Below are 9,425 nucleotides of genomic sequence, written 5' to 3' on the forward strand. Positions count from 1 at the left end.
TAAGTCCATTTGCATTAAGTGCAGTTACTGATATGATAGGATATATGTCTGCATTCTGGTATTTCTTTTCCTTATGTCTTATAATTTTGTTGTTCCTTTATTGCTCCATGACTACTTTCTTTGGTCATAAATAGATATTCTATACCAAACTATTTTAATTTACTTTTTGTTGCTTTGACAATATTTTAGAAATTACTTCCTTCATGGTTTCCCATGTTAATTTATAAAAATCTAGTTTGGGTTAATATCAATTTACATTCTTTATATGCAAAACCTTTACTCCAACATATTTACATTTTCACTGTCCTTTGTAAAATTATGATCAAACTAATTTCAACTTTACATATTATAAGCCTAGAAACACATTTTATAATTATTGTTTTATGCAATTGCCTTTTTTTTTTTTTTTAAAGATTTTTATTTATTTGACAGAGAGAGACACAGCGAGAGAGGGAACACAAGCAGGGGGAGCGGGAGAGGGAGAAGCAGGCTTCCCCGCGGAGCAGGGGGCCCGATGCGGGGCTCGATCCCAGGACCCTGGGATCATGACCTGAGCCAAAGGCAGACGCCCAACGACTGAGCCACCCAGGCGCCCCTATGCAATTGCCTTTTAACTGAGAGGAGAAGATGAATCACAAAGAAAGATGCACTTATCCTATTTTGTATTTACCTATGTATTCAACTTTACTAGGTTATTTATTTCTGTCTTGTGGATTCAAATTACTGTTTAATGTCCTTTCATTTCATCTTGAAAGATTCCCTTTAATATTTCTTGCAGGACAGGTCAGCTAGCAACAAATTCTCAGTTTTTGTTTATCTGGAAATGTCTTGATTTCTCCTTTGGCTTAACAAATAGTTTTTATGGATATAATTGCTTAGGTAATAATCTTCTGTTTAGTACTTTGAATGTGACTTTTTATTGCCTTTTGCAATACATGGTTTTCAATTAGAAGTAAGCTGTTAATCTTGAAATGGTAATGAGTCACTTTTCTTTTGCTGCTTTCAGGATTCTCTGTCTTTTGACAATTTGATTATAATGTGTTCTGACAGGATCTCTTTGAGTTTATTCACTGAACTTAAATGTGTGGATTTGTATCTTTCACCAAATTTGGGAAGCTTCTGCCATTATTTTTTCAAATATTCTTTCTGTTCCTTCCTATCTTCCCATTCTGGGAATCTCATAATGTATATGTTTATACATTGATTACATTGATGGTATCCCCCAGGGCTTCACTCTTCATTCTTTCTTCTTTCTTTTCCTCAGAATGGATAATTACAATTATCTTATTTTCAAGTTTATTTCTTTTGTCTTCTGTCTGCTTATATCTGCTGTTGAACTCCTCTAATGAATTTTCATTTTGGTCATTATACTTTTCAGTTCCAGAATTTTTGCTTTGTTTCTCATTATAATTTCCATCTCTTTATTGGTATTCCCATTTTGTTCATACAGTGTTTTCTTGATTTCCTGTAGTTTTGGCCATGTTATTTTGTTCTTTAAGCCTATTTAAGACAGTTGTTTTGAAGTCTTTTCCCAATAATTTAGATATCTGAGTTCACTTGGAAAGAGTATCAATTTACTTTGATCCTTTAAAAGGGCTATTATTTTCCTGTCTTTGAAAGCTTTGCAATTTTTTTGTTGTAAAACTGAACATTTGAATATTATAATGTGTTGACTCTGGAAATCATGTTCTTATACTTACTCAAGGCTTCACTCTCTTTTTAAATTACTGAAGACTGGTTAGAGACTTTTCTCAATTATTTTTGCAGAGACTTTATTTCTATTTATGCACTGTCAGTGAAGTCTCTGAAATCCTAGCTGAGCAGACTCAAAATCCTAAAAAAAAATTTATCAACTTACAAAGTATGAGGTGAGGATTAACCAGGAGACTTGAACTCATGGACAATACCAGAAATCACTGAGGTGTGTGCAAGATTTTGTTGAGAGCCCTTCAGAAATTCTCAGACTATGAGGGACTAGGCAACAGGAACTTCCTTTTCCCATAATGCTCAGTGTATGCTGTGTTAGTGGACCAACTACCTAAAAGGGGTTTTGTAGGCCAGAGGTTATATTCACACTAGTTTAAAGTAATTCAGGCAAAAAAAAAAAAAAAAAGTATACAGGGCATTAAAATTTGTATATTTTGTGGGATGCATAAACATGGTAATTGGTGATCTAAAACCAAACAAAAGTTTGAATTCCTCCCTTTGACTACTTGGTCTTTGCTTTTAAACATAATCCATAAAGGCAAGACAGAAAGTATTGAAACATGAGAGTGGCTGAACATCAGAAGGCAAGGAGTGACTTGAAGAAGAAATGCAACATATAAAGCAAAGCTGAGTTTCTTCTGAAAAAGTTGCTTTCAAGCACAAATTTCTCTCAATTCTGCATTTTATTTTCCAATCAATTCTGCTTGTCTTCTGCTTCTAACTACTATATCATTGATTTTAAGTAATGTACTAAGCCCTGGGGGTATAATAGATAATTTAAATGGATAGAGATAGATAATTCATAGTAAATCTAAACAATTAATCCCTAGATACACATAGAGGATGCTCCCTAAAAAATTTCTTTGTAGCAGTATGCAAAGCACAGGTTAACCTGAATAAATCTGGTGTTATCTACATCTTAATTTCTATTTGTCCATCCAAAAAGTGTTTTGTAAGCAATGCTTCTACTTTTCTTTAAAGTCACCTAATCTATGTTTCTTACTCATTTGCAATTAATTAATCATGGAAGCAGTGTTTACTAAGGTTTCTTTGAGTCCTCTTTTTTGTTTTTTTTTTATAATTACCTGAAAAATAGGACTTTATTACTATATTTTTAAAGGCAATGAAATGTTAATAATAAGCCTGGCATAAATTAGAATTAAGAATGAATAATGATTTTTTTTAAAAAGACTAAAGAAATAAAGATCCATATACTATTCAAGCTAATAGATGGGTAGTGGTAAAGTTTAGGGGAAATAATTAACCGTATATCTATTTATGATCATATCTTTTGCACAGAGGTAAATGCCTTCTAAAATGTTCTCATATATCAACAGCTTAGAATTTTAAAACTTTCACAATATTGCTATTAAAATATGAAAATTTAGAATAAATTATAGATGCCCAAGGTCATAGAAACAGTCAATAGCAAAGTCAAGATGCAGACAGGATTCTCTGGACTCCTTGATCAGCACTCACTCATTCCAATTGCCTCCTGCTATCCTGGGGGCATTTATCTACTTTTTTCTGCTACACATTCTTACTCAATTCTTTTCCCACAAGATCTTCACTTTTTCAATTTCTTGTTATCAAAGGAAAATATAAAGTGGAAAGAAAAATATGCTGTTTTACTGTAATATGAAAATGACCAGTAACAATATGTCAGCTTCCCTAAGAGCATGCCATTTTCAAATAGGACACTTGTTTTCCCTTTAGGGATAATCTCTAACTCCAAACTATAGGCTCCTATGGCAACTTGTTGTGAATAATATCAGGCAGGGATTCATTCTCAGTGCCAACAAAATAACAAGTGATCTGCTACACAGCTTGTCTGCTCTGAAACATCACACTTGTTCATGAATAATGCAGTATATAAACTAATACTCAGTCTACAATTTTCATAGTGTTTCTACATGAATTATCCCATTTAATATAATGTCATAGAACATCACATATTCTGGCCTGATAAACTGACAGAAACAAAGACTGTGAGAAAAAGCAGGTGGAGTCAATGACCATGTTCCAGACTAGTCCCAAAATATGTAAAGCAGTGTGTCATTACTGCTCAAGCTTTTACTTATCATAATTAAGTTGACAGATACCTACTGATTTTGCATACAGTTGGGTGAAGAACCCACTACACTTTTCAGTATATACTGTTGACATAAGTCACAGTCTAAAGGCCTTTTTTGACCATTTTTATCTTTTGTCACACACTCTGAAATTATAAAGTTTCTACTGATAACTTTGACATGTATAACTTACCAATGAAATAACCTCAGGCTTAATATAAATAAAACTAACCTGTTACTCAATAATGTTACTTTTAAAAATATATAATAAATTAAAATAAAATAAGTCTCCTTCTTCATTTCATCTGATTTTCCTTTTGCATCCAAACTGTAGTTTGATTGTGACTTGTTTCCACAGCCCTTCAACCCACAAAGCTAGAGCCACTTAGCAAACTATCTACAAAAACAAATCCCTACTTCTTTTACAAATTCTTTGTTATTTTTCTGATGCTGAATTTTCTTTTTTTTACTTGTAAAATAGTAAGATAAGTAAAAGAAAAAAGTATTTGGATATGCATTTTAGTTCTTGTTCAATTTGTCGTAGCTTGAGCTCCTGCCTTGCTATCTTGACACCGTCTTTCTCACATGAAGAAGGGACTATTGCAAGTGTGGCTCAGAACCCATGACTTGTTTTCTCCAAACTTGAAGCTAGACCATTGTGCTTACTGTTAAGATAATGTCTATTCTTTGACACCAGATGGTAAAAATATAAATGAGCTCTTTTTTGTTATAAAGGAAAGATGCCATAGTCATTTTTATTCTCAATGTGTAGGCTTCAAACATAAGAGTTGTTCAACAGATATTTGTTGAATTATGAATAAATATGCAAGTAAATGAATAAAGGATGTTTGTCATGATTTAGTCAGCAGCTCACACTCTGGATTATATATCAGCATGTTTGTGTATATTATCTAGGTATTTCTTCAATCAGCTGACCCATCTGAGCTATTTTAGATAGTCTTGTCATTCAATAAATCCTTGTCTTCTTATATCCCCAACAAATATACTCAGTTTCTTAGATGAACCATGAGATTAAGAAAACTGCCTTCTGTTAAATCATACCAAAAGGGTTTGAATTTATTATTTTTTGTAGAAATTAAGAAACTGAAAGGAGATGTGCTGGCTACAGCTATTCTAGTCACCAGGAACAGACAAAAGTTCGGTTGTTGGCAAGTGGCCTGCAGCATTTGCTTGCAGTCATGATGAGTTTGCCCCTCAATCCCAAACCTTTCCTGAATGGATTAACAGGAAAACCAGTAATGGTGGAACCTAAGTGGGGAATGGGGTACAAAGCTACCTGGTATCTGTAGATGGTTATATGAACATGCAGCTTGCAAACACAGAAGAATACATAGATGGAGCATTGTCTGGACACTTGGCTGAAGTTTTAATAAGTTGTAATAATGTCCTTTATATCAGGGGTGTTGAAGAAGAGGAAGAAGATGGGAAAATGAAAGAATAGCATCTTTTGTGGGGAATTTTTTAATATATATTTTTAGACAATAAACATTTTTTTTCCCCCAAAAAAAGAAAAGAAACTGAAAGTAAATGCAAGATATATAAGTCTAAATCACATCTTGGGAAATGGGAGTAATTTTCAGTGAAGTATTAGCCATGTGATCATGTTAGCTTAGATTTGCCTTTTATCTAAAATATTTATTCAGAGGTTACTGTGATAGATACTATGCATTTTGTACTCATGGAATATGTTATTCAGAATTTTGAGCTGGAAGAAGTCAGTCATAATTATTTTAAATTGTAAAAATACCAAATCCCCAAATCTTGCAATGAAAGATATAGATACATGTATAATGAATTTGAATGTACTGATTTAAACTGGTTTATGTGAAGGATAATATATCCCTTATAAGATAAGAACCTTCAGAGTGATTCTTAACCGAAAGCAAACATCAGAATTATATGTAATTTTTTTGAGACATATACATGCCTGCTATGCTTTCACATCAACCTAAGTTGACTGGGCCGGATATTCTTTTTTTTTTTTTTTTAAGTTTTCCAGGTAAATCTGACACACATCTCAAAATGAGTATGGTGGTTACTCAATTTCTATTCTAATCACCGGTGACAAGTGAAAAGCTGCATTAGTTTATGTAAATCATGGAAACTGCTGAAATAAGCACTCCCAAAAATATCAGTGGCTCAGTTAATAAAGGTTTATTTCTTAATCAAATCACAATTTGTTATGGGTCATTCAGGAACTAAAATCCTTTCATGTAGTAGTTTCTAGTGTCTGCAGTTCCTTCACTTAATACTACACATATAGCCCTTAGAGAAGAGAGATTAGGCCTGCTTTTAATCACCTCATTCTAAAAGATCATTTTGTTAATAGAACACATTACATTGTTCTAACTAAATGGAAGGGAGACAAGAAATATCAATTAGCAATGATCCAAGGAGGAAGCGACAAACTTTGATATTGGTGATACCCTGTAACATAAGCAGCCAATAAATATTTAAAGATAAATATAATTCTGAAACATTATTCCTTACATTATGTGATCCTTGATAGTCTTACATCTAAATATGTCTGACTATAGAAATTTTAATAGATCAATATGCTGAATACTATAAAACAAATCTCATACTAGTCTGGTCCTGACTATAAAAATAAATTACCTACTTCTTCAAAAGTTCTAGGACAGTTAATTAGTTCAACTCTTTTAAGACACCCATTTAGTTTCATTGAGAAAAATTGGTCAAATCTGTTTTTCATTGCACCGATTAACTATTATGATACATGGTCTTCGACCCAACAACTATTAATGAAAATAATTGCTCCAAGTGTTGCAAAAAAGGGGAAAAATCATTTCATAATGGGAAATTGCACTGGTCTATGAAAATTACACTTTGGTTACAGATACAAATTTACTTCCTATACTCTCTTTAACTCCTTTTCTTCCATGTGAGTAAGCTCTGATCTCCATCTTTAAAACCAGAATATATTTTCAGTGCCAAGGAAGGAATCAATGCCCTTTGGTTATCAACTTGTGCAATATGCAAGTCTAAAGATTAAAGGGACTATAACCTGGGCCTATAGGACTGGTGAGTTATTTATAGCTTCTGTGCCATAAATTTCTATCTATTTTGTGTTTTTTTCAAGGATGATGTGAGGATAATGTATAATGTGCATTACATTACAAAATGCAGCTATAAACAAACAAACTAAAAACTTAATATATGAGGTTGACCCTGTAAAATTATTTATGAAGATGTGCTAAAGCTAATATAAAAGTTTCTTGATCAGTATTTGTTGAAAGAGTGAATACATACAAGAAGATTAATTTGATAGGACCTCCCTAAAGCTCATATAGGGATACCAGGGTTAAGAGATTTGACGCAGTGAGCAGCAAGATGTTTTTGACCGGGCAAGTGATGCATTTCTTTCTTTTTTTTTTTAATTAATTCTTGTCTTTAAGAGAAAGAACTACTGTAAACTCTGAGATTTTTGCTATTCTCAGTCACACAGAGCATATGATAATTTTTAGAAAGTAGTTGGGGACAATTATTTGCAATGTGGAACTAATCATGATTTGAGCCATTTAGCTAAAAGATCTTTTCAAAAAATCAAAGATTAAAGATATGTGAAACAAAATGAGTTCCCTTATCAATGTTAATCTAGGCTATAGGATCTTAAATTCACAGACAACTAACCAAATTTTAAGTGCATAGTGTTACACAGAAGAGTTTAAATCGATCACTAAAAGACAGAATTGTTTAAGTAAGTGTGAAAAATTGAAGTTCAAGAATCAGTGCTGTTAAAGAATAAAGCTACTACCAGGGGGAACTACAAGTAGTCTACAAAAAGACATTCTGAGTTAAGAAATTCTTAAATACATTCTAACTGGTATAAGGTGTTATCTCAGTGTGGTTTTGATTTGAATTTCCCTGATGGCTAATGATGATGAACATTTTTTCATGTGTCTATTAGCCATCTGTATGTCTTCTTTGGAGAAGTGTCTGTTCATGTCTTCTGCCCACTTTTTGACTTGATTATTTGTTTTTTGGGTGTTGAGTTTAAGAAGTTCTTTATAGATCATGGATACCAGCCCTTTATCTGTAGTGTCATTTGCAAATATCTTTTCCCATTCTGTGGGTTGCCTCTTTGTTTTGTTGATGGTTTCCTTTGCTGTGCAGAAGCTTTTTATCTTGATGAAGTCCCAAAAGTTCATTTTTGCTTTTGTTTCAGTAGCCTTTGGAGATGTATCTTGAAAGAAGTTGCTGTGGCCGATGTCAAAGAGGTTACTGCCTTTGTTCTCCTCTAGGATTTTGATGGACTCCTGTCTCACATTGAAGTCTTTCATCCATTTTGAGTTTATCTTTGTGTAGGGTGTTAGAGAATGGTCAAGTTTCATTCTTCTGCATGTGGCTGTCCAATTTTCCCAGCACCATTTACTGAAGAGACTGTCTCTTCAGGAAATCCATTGCATATTTTTTCCTGCTTTGTCGAAGATTATTTGACCATAGAGTTGAGGGTCCATATCTGGGCTCTCTATTCTGTTCCATTGGTCTATATGTCTGTTTTTGTGCCAGTACCATGCTGTCTTGGTGATGCAAAAATTGACAAGGCAAGAAACAACAAATGTTGGAGAGGTTGTGGAGAAAGGGGAACCCTCTTGCTGGTGGGAATTTAAGTTGGTACAGCCACTTTGGAAAGCAGTGTGGAGGTGCCTCAGAAAATTAAAAATAGAGCTACCCTATTACCCAGCAATTGCACTACTGGGTATTTACCCCAAAGACACAGATGTAGTGAAAAGAAGGGCCATATGCACCCCGATGTTCATGGGAGCAATGTCCGCAATTGCCAAACTGTGGAAAGAGCCGAGATGCCCTTCAACAGATGAATGGATAAAGAAGATGGGGTCCATATATACAATGGAATCTTACTCAGCCATCAGAAAGGATGAATACCCAGCTTTTACATCAACATGGATGGGACTGGAGGAGATTATGTTAAGTGAAATAAGTCAAGCAGAGAAAGTCAATTATCATATGGTTTCACTTATTTGTGGATCATAAGGAATAGCATGGAGGACATTAGGAGAAGGAAGGGAAAAAATGAAGGGGAGGAAATCGGAAGGAGAGATGAACCATGAGAGACTGTGGACTCTGAGAAACAAACTGAGGGTTTTAGAGAGGAGGGGGGTGGGGGGATGGGTTAGCCCGGTAATGAGTATTAAGGAGGGCACGTACTGCATGGAGCACTGGGTGTTATATGAAAACAATGAAGCGTGGATCACTACATCAAAAACTAATGATGTATTGTATGGTGACTAACATAACATAATAAAATTAAAAAAAAAAGAAATTCTTAAATACAAACATTCGTGTTTAACAATGTCAAGGTGAGGAAAGATATGGACTCTTTAAATTCAAATTTGCATATTCACATTTGGTAAAGTCCAGTCTGGTTTGTAGTTTCAATTATTGTTACTATGTTAAACTAATTCTATTTAAAACATAATTCATTATTTCTGTATGCATACTTCTTGTTTTTAAAAAAAATTTTATTTAAATGCAGTTGACAAAAATGCATATTAGCTTCAGGTGTATAACAGTGATCTGACAAGTTTATACATTATACTATGCTCACCCCAAGTGTACTTACCATCCGTCACTATATAACGC

The 9,425-nt window shown here is 33.7% G+C and overlaps 1 pseudogene; it reads left to right on the forward strand.

Moving 5' to 3' along the window:
* The first annotated feature begins 4,981 nt into the window (after nucleotides 1–4,981).
* Nucleotides 4,982–5,241, forward strand: LOC116635976 (annotated as a pseudogene).
* The last annotated feature ends 4,184 nt before the right edge of the window (nucleotides 5,242–9,425 follow it).

Source organism: Phoca vitulina, unplaced genomic scaffold (assembly GCF_004348235.1).
Source record: "Phoca vitulina isolate PV1807 unplaced genomic scaffold, GSC_HSeal_1.0 scaffold12, whole genome shotgun sequence".
Classification (NCBI taxonomy): domain Eukaryota; kingdom Metazoa; phylum Chordata; class Mammalia; order Carnivora; family Phocidae; genus Phoca; species Phoca vitulina.